This window comes from Sorex araneus, chromosome X (assembly GCF_027595985.1).
Source record: "Sorex araneus isolate mSorAra2 chromosome X, mSorAra2.pri, whole genome shotgun sequence".
Lineage (NCBI taxonomy): Eukaryota > Metazoa > Chordata > Mammalia > Eulipotyphla > Soricidae > Sorex > Sorex araneus.
The window spans coordinates 164,534,326-164,547,740 of NC_073313.1; positions in this window are offsets into that span (position 1 = coordinate 164,534,326).

Genomic DNA, 13,415 nt, shown 5'->3' on the forward strand with positions numbered 1-13,415 from the left:
CTCCCCGTGGCGTATTCGAGATGCCAAACACAGTCACAAGTCTCACCGTGGAGATGTGACTGGCGCCCGCTCGAGCAAATCGATGAGCAACGGGATGACAGTGCGACAGGGATTATTTTTTTTTTGCAGGGGAGAGGGTTGGGTCCCACCCGGCGATGCTCAGCGGTTCCTCCTGGTTCTGCACTCAGGAATCACTCCTGGCGGTGCTCAGGGCACCCTGTGGGATGCCGGGGATCGAACCCGGGTCGGCCGTGTGCCAGGCCAACGCCCTCCCTGCTGGGCTGTGGCTCCTGCCGCCTTTCTACGTTCCTTTGCCTCCTCCTCTCACTCTCCTCAGCGACGAGGCTCCCTCCGGCTTATCGCTCATGACCGGGAGCGCGGAGTTGTACGGGGAGAGATAAGCGTTTCTCAATGCTGGAATAATACGGGTCGGATTCTCCCGCGTTATCAGAAACCAAGTGTTGGGGGGTGGGTGGGGGATGGAGAAGAAGATGGCGCCGGGAGGAAGGAGAGGGAGCATGAGACTCAGGGAGACCCGAGCGTGAGCCCCAGCCCTGGGCATATCCCTCGTCTCCTCTGAGCCGCAGTGTCTGAAAACAGAGAGAAAACACAGCCCGGGGGGTTTCTCCTCCTCCACCTGGCTAGCCAGCCTGGAGGGTCCACAGACACTCGGACAGGCTTGCGTGTCCTCAGTGGCCATCGCTGCCCGCCCCCACCTTCCCTCTGACATAACCTCGCGCATCTGAGTTGCATCCATCTACACAGCCCGCGGCCCAGCTGGGAACACCACTTGAGTGCCCCAAACAAAAAATCCTGGGCTGGAGCCATAGCACAGCGGGGAGGGTGCTTACCTGGCATGTGGCCGACCCAGGTTCGATCCCCGGCATTCCCTAGGGTCCCCCGAGCACCGCCAGGAACTGATTCCTGAGTGCGGAGCCGGGAGTCAGCCCTGAGCATCGCCGGGTGGGACCTCAAAAAGCAAAAACTAAACAAAAAACGAAATCCCATTTTGGTGTCTGCCCCGGACCCAAGAGTACATGTGTGTGTGCGTGTGTGTGTGTGTGTGTGTGTGTGTGACCTATTGTGGCTGAAACGTTGCAAATACACAATGCCCTTCTGTTTGCCAGTGATCTGACACAAAGGGAGAGAACCCAGTGCAGCGAGAGCAATGACCAATGGACAACGGGAAGGGTAGGGCCGCCAAGGGAACTTCCTGGGTAGGGGAAGGGTCAGGAGAGTGGGCTCGCCTGGGGTAGGGCTGTGCGGGGGTCACATCTCATGCCAATCTCCTCTGAGATCAGCATCAAGGTAATTTAGTAGGAAGAGGCCCAGGGGCCGCCCACCCGCCCCACTCATGACTTTTCAGCGAGTGCTCAGAGAACGCGGCGTGTCTGGTCAGATCCACTTAGAGAAATGGAAGTGAAAGCACAAGTACAGTGTGACTCTGGTCACTCTCGGGCGGTGCACACGACCAAGCTCATCGCCGCCCGCCCGCCCGGAGTCCTTGTGTGATGGCATTAGGCTAAGTGCTGTGCATGCATTATTCATGGGCTCCCTGGACGATCCCATGATGCAGTAAGTGGAGTTGCATGAAATCGTCGATATGTGACCCCCTGGCCTCCCCAAATGGCCACTTTATACACTTCCACCTAACAGAGAGCCATTACCGCCCCCTCACCCACCCGCTGCCACCCATTTACGGACGCTGGATTGGAGGTGGAGGCAGCGCTGGGCTGAGAAGGACCCAGGCAGCCGGAGAACCAGACAGGAGATGCCCGGCCGCGAACAGGAACTGGGAACCAACCAGCTCGTCCGGGGCGATGAACCGAGGCCAGCGGGCAGATGGGGCAGAGGCAGCCGGGAGTTCTCAGGGAATCAGGAAGTCTCAAGATGGGATTCAGAGAACTGACTCTGCAACCGAAGCACCCCAAAAGGGGTGGGGGACACACAGCGCCCGCCCAAACAGAGGCCCAGCTGACGAAAACCTCTACCCTCCACATCTGCCACCAGTTGAAAAGCTAAGGTATATGGGTTTGTGACTGAAATCTCCAGGTTTCCATGGGGTTGGGAATGGGCTACCTCCCCCCATCTCCCTGTACTTCCGGAAGCCCCCCCCCCCCGCAGTCATGGACACGCCCCAAAGCTATCACCCAGTTAAAAATTTAACTCCAGTTGTACCACCCCGTTAAGAATGTGGCTGTGAAGTGAAATGAGTCAGAAAGGGAGAAACAGACATAGGAAGATCGCACTCAACTGCGGAATAGAAAATAACAGAGTGGGAGACTGACACCCAGGAGTAGTAGAGATAAGGACCAGGAGGTTGGCTCCACGGCTTGGAAGCCAGCCTCGCATGCTGGGGGAAAAGGCAGCTCAGATATAGAAGGGACCACCAAGTAGAGTGCTAGGAGGGCCCGCTCAGGATGGGAGAGGCAGGCTGAGAGTAGACTATAGCCGGAACATGATGGCCACTCAATACCTCTACTGCAAACCACAGCACCCTAAAGGAGAGAGAGAGCAAAACTGAATGCCCTGCCACAGAGGTAGGTCGAGATAGGTCGTGAGGCAAGCGGGAGACGCCTGTCCCCAGGCGGCCATCTCTCTGCTCCCCACGTCACCCGACTCGTCCACCACAGAACCAAGACGATTCGGACGCAGTGACATCCCAGGCTAGTTGCTGCTCTCCTACCCCGTCAAACCTTGGTGCTGAAGACAGCTGGGTACTGACTCCGCTGAAGGACCCAGCTGACGGGGAGAGGAGAGACGTACTTCCGGGGCAGCATTGGGAGAGGGAGCGACCGTAGGCCAACTCTGGGTCCGTGTGGACAGTAGAAGGACAAGAAAGAAGAAATCGTAGAAGAACAAGAAAGAGGAAAGCCCAGGCTGGTGGCCCCTGGGAAAGAGCAAAGGCCAGAATCCACAGAGCTACAGTCCAGACCTCAGCATGGCACCAGCCTATGTTTTATCGCTACTTTTGCTGCATCCTGCAGTTAATAGGACGTCCAGAAAAAAAGTGAGCCAGCTAGCGAGTCATTTCCCCAAGGGCTGTATGGGGCAGAGGTGGGTCGCTGAGAATCTGGTTGATGGGGGGAGAGGTCAAACTCCTAAAACTTGACCTATGTACCAAATGCCACAGGTGACAGGGCAGGGGTGAGGGTGCAGTTGACAGAGGGGAGGAACACGAAGGGAGTCCGAGTTTGAATTCTTGGCTTCCCCTCAAGCCAGTCCCAGGAAGCAGGCTGAACAGAGGCACCCACCAGAAAGCTCTGAGATATGCATGAGGCTGGGTTCACACCACCAGACAGCCAGGAAGGATCTCTCCATGCGCTAGACAAGAAGTCAATGGGGTAATGATTGACCTCTCTCCCCTCCGCCGGCCAGCCCCTGTGTGACGGAGCAAATGAAGACATCGGAAACACACTGGGCGGTCTCTGTAAACAGGAAACGCGTGTGTGTGTGTGTGTGTGTGTGTGTGTGTGTGTGTGTGTGTGTGGAGGAGGGTTCTGTGTATCACTCTCTGCACCCGGAGGAAAAGAATTAAATTCATTTGGCCCACTAACATGTGTGTTTAAGCGCAGCCAGACACAGCAGCACCAGAGTCAAAGAAGATACACCTGGGAAGGATCCGTTGCTGAGGACACCTGGAAACTGGAAGCGACAGCGCCTCCTCTGGCCAGGTACAGTATTACACCGCAGCTGTGTCACCTGGAAACAGGAAGTGACAGCGCCTCTCCTGACCAGGTGTAGTATTACACCGCAGCCATGTCACTGGAAATAGGAAGTGACAGCGCCTCCTCTGGTCAGGTATAGTATTACACAGCAGCCGTGTCATCTGGAAACAGGACGTGACCGCGCCTCCCCTGGTCAGGTATAATATGGGCTGTGAGGAAGAGAATCAACATGGCATGCAGGGCTGGAGCGATAGCACAGAGGGGAGGGCGTTTGCCTTGCATGTGGCCAACCCAGGTTCGATTCCCAGCATCCCATGGGGTCCCCTGAGCACCGCCAGGAGTGATTCCTGAGTGCATCAAATATTGTGAACTACTGTATAAAATAGAAAAAAAAAATTTAAAAAAAGAGCTGTGGGAGAAAGCTCTCAGACAAATGGTCTTTAGCAGGGAGTGCCCTTGTGAGCTTGAAGAAGGCAGGGAGATGTCCATCATGTAATGTGATGGGACTGGAACCCCACCGACCAAGGCTTAGTGATGGTCAAAATGTTCCCCCCTACTGTGGCCGGGTAAAGCAGTAAGACTCTGTCCACGGCACTGCCTGGACCACAGAGATGAATGCGGAGAGGCATCTTTGGACCAGAGCGGGGCCCAGGCAACCTCCCCTGCAGGGACGTGAGGTGCAGAAGGTTAGCACTGTAGCACTGCACTGTCATCCCGTGTTCATCGATTTGCTCGAGCGGGCGCCAGTCACGTCTCCACGGTGAGAATTGTTGTGACTGTGTTTGGCATCTCGAATACGCCACGGGGAGCTTGCCAGGCTCTGCCGTGTGGGCGGGATCCTCTCGGTAGCTTGCCGGGCTCTTCGAGAGGGGTGGAGGAATCAAACCCGGGTTGGCTCCATGCAAGGCGAACGCCCTCCCCGCTGTGCTATTGCTCCAGTCCAAAGAAGGTTAAGGCAGAAGAAATGGCAACTGGTCAGCCACTTCCGGTCTGGACTGGGGTGTGAGCTGAGATAGCACTGGGGCCTTTCTCTCTCTCTCTGTCTCCCTCTCCCTCTCTCTCTCTCCCTCTCACTCTCTCTCTCTCTTGTGAGCTGAGACAGCACTGGGGCCTCTCTCTCTCTCTGTCTCTCTGTCTCTGTCTCTGTCTCTCTCTCTCTCCCCCCAGGCCGCAAGCCCAAAAGGCTCCAACAACTCTGCTCACTGCCTCACTTCCCCACAAGGCATCACTCACCCCGGACTTAAGCACCGGATCCAGCCCATTCGTCCGAGTGTCACATCTGGGCACTCAAACATTAAGCGATAAATCCCTGGCAGAGTGCGGGGCTCCGGGAGGAAGGAAGCCCACTCCATCAACCCGGCGGGCGCGAGGAGCGGGTGGAAGTCACAGCCCCTAATGAAAGGAATCAATCTGACGGAGAAACAGCGGCACGCAAGCCGTTCAGAGCGTCTCCACTGCCCACCCCCCCCTACCGGCTTCATAGCGGGGACACGGGGGTGGGGGATACTCATTCTTTAGAGATTCACTGCCTTTATTCACACTCAGTTCCCTTCAGGACAGAGGCACCCTGCTGCTTCCTAGAACCCCATGGTTGACTCCCGTGCTGTCTCCGTCAGGTTCAGTTCGAGTGGTGCTGACTCAGCAAGGCTGAATCAGGAGGGCTCCTTGCAAAAGACTCACAGCCCCCTGCTCCTATGGACCATCATCAAGGATGCGCTGTGACACTGGCTTTTAGGTTGAGGCATCTCAGGACAGGGAGCACTCCAACTCAGAGTAGCTGGAGCACAGCTTTTGGGAGCACACTCCCCGTCAAAGACAAATCAAAACCAAAGGGCCCCGGGATTCTCTCATTCCTCGCTCTGCCGGGAACAGAAGCGCTGGGAGCTGGGTCCGTTTCTCTTTCCTTTCTGACTGCTCTGTTCTAGAGTCTACAACAGTCTGCGGTGCAGTGACGAATGAGTGACAGCCGGGGCTCTATCGCCTTCTGGAAAGACAAACCTACCAAGGCCACCCCTTGAAGAATTTCCACCTTTCAATACCTTTCGAGGTATGACACTCAAGAAAAAGGAGGTGTTGATCAAGAAACAGCAGAGGGCGGGGGGTCGCTGGAGCGATAGCATGGCAGGGGGGGAGGGCATTTATCCTGCACGGGGCCAACCCGGGTCATCCCATAGGGTTCCCCTGAGCACTACCAGGAGTGATCCCTGAGTACAGAGTCAGGAGTCAGCCCCAGGGTATGGCCCCAAAACGACAACGAAAGAAATAGCTAAGTCATTTATTGAGATGCATCCCAAAAACCAAACGTAGCCTCAGAAAAAAAGAGAAAGGATGAGGCTGGAGCAATAGCACAGCAGGGAGGGCATTTGCCTTGCACACGGCTGACCCGGGTTCGATTGCCAGCATCCCATAGGTTCCTCTGAGCACTGCCAGGAGTGATTCCTGAGTGTATGAGCCAGGAGGAACCTATGAGCATCGCCGGGTGTGACCCAAAAGGCAAGAAAAAAAAAAGAAAAAAGGGAAGGGAAGGGGTGAGTGGGGAGAGAGAAGAACAAACATTCCTGAAAGGAGGATGCAAGTCGTGTGCAAAGAAGAAAGACAGCAAGGGACGGAAAGTGCAGAGGACAAAGGGGCTGTCCTCTGCGCTCTGTATCCCTGGGGACAAGGGGACATGAGGGCACATCAGATGTATCGTGGGCAGAAGCCTCTGACTCCTGGAACTGTGCTCGCATCGATACGAGCACGATCAGATGGATTGATTGCCCATTTAGCCCATGACTCCGACGCTTCCTCTGAGAATTAAACGTCTATGGACAGAGACTCCCCCCCCCCAAAAAAAAACGCTTCCTTTGAAGCGAGCGTTGGCTTGTTTTCCTTCCGTCTTGCATGCAAGACCTAGAGCGTCGGTGCATGTCTTAGTTCTGAGGGGAGCAAGTCTTCAAAATGATGTCCGAGGAGATATAATATGCAAATATTAGCTTTATACTCGAGATGAGGCGTCCCGGGCATAAAACCAGGGCAATTTACTTTCCTGGGGACATTTGAAGCTCCCACAGTGCTCATTACCTTCCAACAAAAGAAAGATGGGAAAGTCTAGGGCAATTTTTACGGTAGACATCGTTCTGCCTGCCCAACGGCCCACACACACCAGAAATTCTTTTTTTGTGGTTCTGTAGCGATGTTGTTCTCACATTGCATCCGGGCTGGCTGGAAAACCCGGAGTCGGACGCGAGCAAGAGCGAGTTTGCCAAATCATGTCTAGGGTGGATAGCACCAAGCACATAAAATTTTAAGTCCAGAGTAGTTAAGCAACTTTCATAACCTGGTTGCCAAGACGGTGGTAGGGGGGAAACACATGACCAAGCAGCCGAGCCCACGGAGAGTTCCCCAGAAAGAGTCAGAATAGAGCCATGAGAAGTTCCACCTCTTGGCATCCCCCCCACCAAGAGACAGATGGGAAACTGCACTATCCACTGAAGTAGACACGGTATTGTTCATTGTGGCATCCAGGATGGTGGGCAGGCTACGGACTCAAGTCAAGTGTTCAATGACAGGTGAGAGGTTGATGAAGATGTGGTGTGTACACACACACACACACATGTATATACATATGTATACATATATATATGTGTGTGTGTGTGTGTGTACAGAGAGTCTCTTGTGTGTGTGTGTGTGTACAGAGAGTCTCTTGCCCGCACACCTGGCTGTCTTCCCCGGGGCCCCTCAGAGGGGATGGGCTCCAGCTTCCCTCCCCACCCCGAGCAGAGCTCCCGGCGGCCGAAGACCACCGGAACCTAGCTACAGCCATGCTCAAGGCCCCTCTCCACACGTTCGGACAGGCCTCATGCATGAAGGTACCGGCAGAGGAACCCAGGTGTGTGTAAGCCCATCAACGGCCAACATCCAGAGACTTAAAAGCAAGCTCCCAGAAGATATCTTACAACCTACTTCTCCCTCTGGGAGAAACTGGCAAGCTTCTGAGAGTTTCCTGCCCACAGGGGACAGCCTTGCAAGCTTCCCAGGGTGTATTCATATGCTAAAGCCAGTCATGAGCTGGATCTCATTCCCCTGACCCTGAAAGAGCCTCCAGTGCGACATCCTTGGGAGGGCCAAATCGAGATAGCCTTCTAAGATCTCAGGGAAAGGACGAAAGAGGGGTTACTGAGCCCGCCCGAGATATCGACGATTAACGGGATTTCGTGATCATAATATATATATGTATATATAGTATATATATATATGATGGAATACTATACAGCTGCAAAGAATGATAAAGCCATGCAATTTGCTGCAATTTGAGTGGAACCAGAGGAAATTATGTTAGGGGAAGTCAGATAGAAGAAGGAGGATGAGTCCTGAGTGCTCTCACTCATCTGTGATACATAAAACAACATTACAAGAGAATGCAATGAGTCTCTCTGAAGACAGGCTGGGGAGGGAGCGAACCTAAGGACATTGGTGGACCTTTGATGGACCTCTTGCAAAGCACAGTGCCTCAATTAAAAAAAATTTTTTTAATGGAAGAGTAGGGGCTGGAGCGATAGCACAGCGGGTAGGGCGTTTGCCTTGCATGCGGCCGACCCGGGTTCAAATCCCAGCATCCCATATGGTCCCCTGAGCACTGCCAGGAGTAATTCCTGAGTGTATAACCAGGAGTAACCCCTGTGCATTGCCGGGTGTGACCCAAAAAGCAAAAAAAATAAAAAATAAAAAAAATTAAAAATGGAAGAGTAAAGATAGAAAAGAAACTGGTATCTAAGATATTCACTTCATTTGGGCAAAATGTCAAGGTAATAAATATGGTAAGGAATTTCTTAAATAATGAGCCAGTGGATTTGCATATATGGAAATTTAACCAGAGACAAACACCCACACCCCCTGCTTTACAAAATAAGACATTAATTTTAATCACTTCTCTTTCTAAAGGTGAAAGCTTACACGGTTATTATTATAACTTGGGAAAAAAAGGAAAAGTGTCTTAGGCTGAACACAGAAATCAATAAGCATAAAAGAAAAGCGAATTGACAAATTGACTTGAGCAAAATTTAAAACGTTTGCTCATCCATTAGAAGTCATTAAGAAGTAGATAAGCCACGGGTTGGGGGTAAAATATTTGCAGCACACGCCCGGCAGAGAATTCATATCGAGTTAACGTGGAAAAAAAAAATCCTACAAGTCACCGCTAACAACGGTTTCCTAAGAAATGGGCAAAAGATTCTAGCGGGCAGGTCCCAAAGACCAATAAGCACATCAGAGTGATCAATCCCGGGAAATACCCTCAAGTACCAAGATGAAAACCCTAAAAGCGGGGTCTCCCAAGCCTCCCTTCAGGATCTTGGGGTAAGGGGGTGGCCCCCAGAAATTCTTGGCCAACCCGGACCCGGTCGAGGATTCAACGCAAGGACTCAAAGACATGAAGTGAGTCAGGTTCTACAGTTCCAGAGATGAACCAGATGTGGGGGTCCGGGGTCACACCCAGAAGGGCTGGGGGCTCCCTAGGGGCGCATCTAGCACTGCTCTGAGGGACCATGTGTGCCAGGGTCCTAACTGGGCTAGTCACATGCAAGACAGCTTCCTTTCCGCTACTCTTTCTCCCTTTCTCTTCCCCTCCCTTCTCTCTCCTCCTTCTCTCTTTCCCTCTCTTTCCCTTCCTCCCTCTCTCTCACTCTCTTTCCCTCCCTCTATCTCCCTCCCCTCCCCCTCCCTCTCTCTCCTTCTCTCCCTCCCTCTCTCTTTCCCTCCCCCATCTCCCTCCCCTCCCCCTCCTTCTCTCTCCTTCGCTCTTCCCTCCCTCCCTCTCTCTTTCCCTCCCCCATCTCCCTCCCCTCCCCCTCCTTCTCTCTCCTTCGCTCTTCCCTCCCTCCCTCTCTCTTTCCCTCCCCCATCTCCCTCCCCTCCCCCTCCTTCTCTCTCCTTCGCTCTTCCCTCCCTCCCTCTCTCTTACTCTCCCCCATCTTCCTCCCCTCCCCTCCCTCTCTCTCCTTCCCTCCCTCCCTCTCTCTTTCCCTTCCTCCCTCACAGTCCATCTCTTTCCCTCCCCCTCCCTCTCCCCCTCCCTCTCCTTCTCCTTCCCTCTATACCTCCCTCCCTCCCTCTCTCTTACTCTCCCCCATCTTCCTCCCCTCCCCTCCCTCTCTCTCCTTCCCTCCCTCCCTCTCTCTTTCCCTTCCTCCCTCACAGTCCATCTCTTTCCCTCCCCCTCCCTCTCCCCCTCCCTCTCCCTCTCCTTCCCTCTATACCTCCCTCCCTCCCTCTCTCTTTCCCTCCTCCTCTCTCCCCTCCCTCTCACTCTCCTTCCGTTGCTACCTCTTCCTTCTCTCCCTTTCTCTCTTCCCCTTTCCCTTTCTCCCTCTCTCCCTCTCTTTCCCTCCCTCCCCCTCTTCCCCTCTCTCTTTCCCTTCCCCCCCTCTCCCTCCGTCTCCTCTCTCTCCCATTGCCCCGCTCCCTCCCTCTCTCTCTCCCACCACCTTTTCCCTCCCTCTCTCTCTAGCTCTCTCCCTCTCTCTCCCCCCATCTCTCTTCAGGGGCTTTTTTTTGTTTGGTTTTTTTTGGGGGGTCACGCCCAGCATTGCACAGGGGTCACTCCTGGCCCATGCACTCAGGAATTACTCCTGGCGGTACTTGGGGGACCAGGTGAGATGCTGGGAATCGAACCCGGGTTCAAGGCAAACACCCTCCCCGCTGTGCTATGGCTCCAGCCCCGAGGGTCTTCATTTTTTAACTGCAGTGGGGACCTCCCCAGCTGGTGCTGACAACGCTGGGAGTCAAACCCAGAACTTCCCACATCTAGGGCAGGCCCTCCACAACCAGCCTTGCATCTGTAACTCTCTCCAGAACATTCTCTTCTCCCTACAGGTTCCCTCTGTTATATATATATATATATATATATATATATATATATATATATATATATATATATTTTAAATGCTTTATCTTAGAAGACTGGTTTGAGGGCGGGGCTCAGTTCACCAATTATCTCTTCAGCTCAATAGGGTTTACTTATTAAACCGAAAGATGCACGTATTTTTTTTTATCACACGTATTTTTTTTTATTTGTAACTTTTAACTAATTCCTGCCTGAAACTCTTGGATCGCATCTGGCTCGGCGCGGCTTATGTTTTCTTCCCCTTATTTAATCATCTGAGACATAGTTAGGCCGTTCCGTAATCTGAAATTCTTCACAACCCAATTCCCCGGAGCTGGCTCTAGTCTGCTGACTTCGCACATTCAGTGGATTGGTTTCCTGTATTCCGAAGTCCAAATTTTTATTTAAACTTCAATTGGTTTTTATCTGTGGAAACACAGCAGAGGCAAAGCTGAGGGCTTATTCCTGGGGGAAGGAGGGGAAAAAAAAGAGGTTTTTCTATGTGATGCTATCATCTTATTCAGAATATTGCCAACATGGGTACAGTATGGCACGATTGGATGCTGGTTTTTCAATTTGGAATCTCTCTCCAGACAAGAATTTAGGGTAAATCCCAAACACTACCCCCTCTTACGCATACACAGCGGGACACTCGGCACTGAGAAAAGATGGCATTTTGCAGTTTGCAGCAAATTAGATGGAACAGGGGGACATCATGTTATAAAAAATAATAATAATAAGAGGCCGAAGCAATGGTACGGTGGGTAAGAAGCTTGCCTTGCATGCGGTCAGCCCAGGTTCGATCTCCGGCATCCCATAGGGTCCCCCAAGCACCGCCAGGAGTGATTCCTGAGTGCAGAGCCAGGAGGGACCTCTGAGCATCGCCAGGCATGACCCTGTAGCACTGTAGCACTGTCCTCCATTGTCCATCGATTTGCTCCAGCAGGCACCAGTAACGTTTCCATTGTGAGATTTGTTGTTACTGTTTTGGCAGTAACAATATGCTAAACAAGTATCAGTATCAGTAACAATACGCCAAACAAGTAACAATAGGCCAAACAAGTATCAGTAACAAGTAACAGTAACAAGTATTGAATACGCCATGGGTAGCTTGCCAGGCTCTGCCATGTGGGCATAGGTACTCTCGGTAGCTTGCCAGGCTCTCCGAGAGGGACGGAGGAATCGAACCCAGGTCGGCCGCTTGCACGGCAAATGCCCTCCCCGCTGTGCTATCGCTCCAGCCCTGGGTGTGACCCTAAAAACGAAAAAAAAAATAAGAAGAATGAATAAATCAAAGGAAGAAGGACCAGATGAGCTCACTTATCTCATTATTATTCTCCTCATTATTCCCAAGACAAAGAAGTAGACAGTATCAAATGATGGTGAGATCTGGATTACAGAGTTGAGGTTATCAAGCCAGCGGTGAGGAATGGGGATGAGGAAAGGAAGAAAAAAGACTAGAAATAACGTGAAGACAACGTGGGGGTGTATCTTGGACACCCTGAGACAGCAAAACCACATACAACTAAGAGCTGGTTACCTACACTGTACTGTTACTGTCACTGTCATCCCGTTGCTCATCGATTTGCTCGAGTGGGCACCAGTAACATCTCCACTGTGAGACTTGTTGTGACTGTGTTTGGCATATCAAATACACCACAGGGAGCTTGCCAGGCTCTGCCGTGCGGGCGGGATCCTCTCGGTAGCTTGCTGGGCTCTCCCCTCTCGGTAGCTTGCTGGGCTCTCCGAGAGGGGCGGAGGAATCGAACCCGGGTCTGTCACATGCAAACGCCCTCCCCACTGTGTTATCGCTCCAGTCCCAAGACAAATACAGCTCAAAAAAAAATCACAATTTTGCTAACAGAGTTCATTTCACTCCCACTGGTGACAATACTGAATAATTTTTTTGTTTGTTTTTGGGCCACACCTTGAAGGCTCTGGGGTTATTCCTGACTCTGCACTCAGAAGTTAACTCCTAGCAGTGCTCAGAGGACCGTACGGTTCATCAGGGATCGAACCTGGGTCATCTACGTGCAAGGCAAATACCCTCCCCACTGTCCTATCTCTCCAGCCCCTTAAATACCAACTTCTTAAGGTTACCACTGAGCTGCAGAGTAGGGCTAAGTCATAATAATATGCCACAAAGATAACAGACTTTACTGAGATTAAGCTGAGCTTTCTTAATTAACTATTCCCTGGTTGTTGTGGGGTTTATGTTCCTTTCCAGAGCTCAGAAAATGTTGATTCAGACTATTTGGAAACAATTTTGACTGGTTTTTTTTTCTCCTCTTCACAGTGACGGCCTTTGGACTTCTGACTCCACCATTTCATCATTAAATTTGTAATGACACACGATATTCCTACTTTCAACCAAGACATCTATCAAGATACTTTCCCCAAACAAGTAAAAAAAAAACCAACAAATAAATGAAACAATGGTTTTCAAAGCATTGAATAGGAGTCCATGAATGAAAATAATCCCTAAGTAGGGCTGGAGCAATAGCACAGCGGGGAGGGCGTTTGCCTTGCACGAGGTGAGGCTGACCCGGGTTTGATTCCCAGCATCCAATAGGGTCCCCTGAGCACCGCCAGGGGTAATTCCTGAGTGCAGAGCCAGGAGTAACCCCTGAGCATTGCCGGGTGTGGCCAAAAAAGCAAAAAAAGAAAAAGAAAAGAAAAGAATCTCTAAGTAGGGGAACGGGGCGGTGGCGAGTGATGCCTTATATGTATGAGATCCTGGGTTCCAGCCCCACAACCTCAAAACTGAATTTTAAAAGATCAATCCCTGGAGCCGGAGCAATACTACATTGGATAGGGCATTTGCCTTGTATGTAGTTGACCCGGGTTCGATCCCAGTCATCCCATAGGGTCCCCCAGCACTGCCA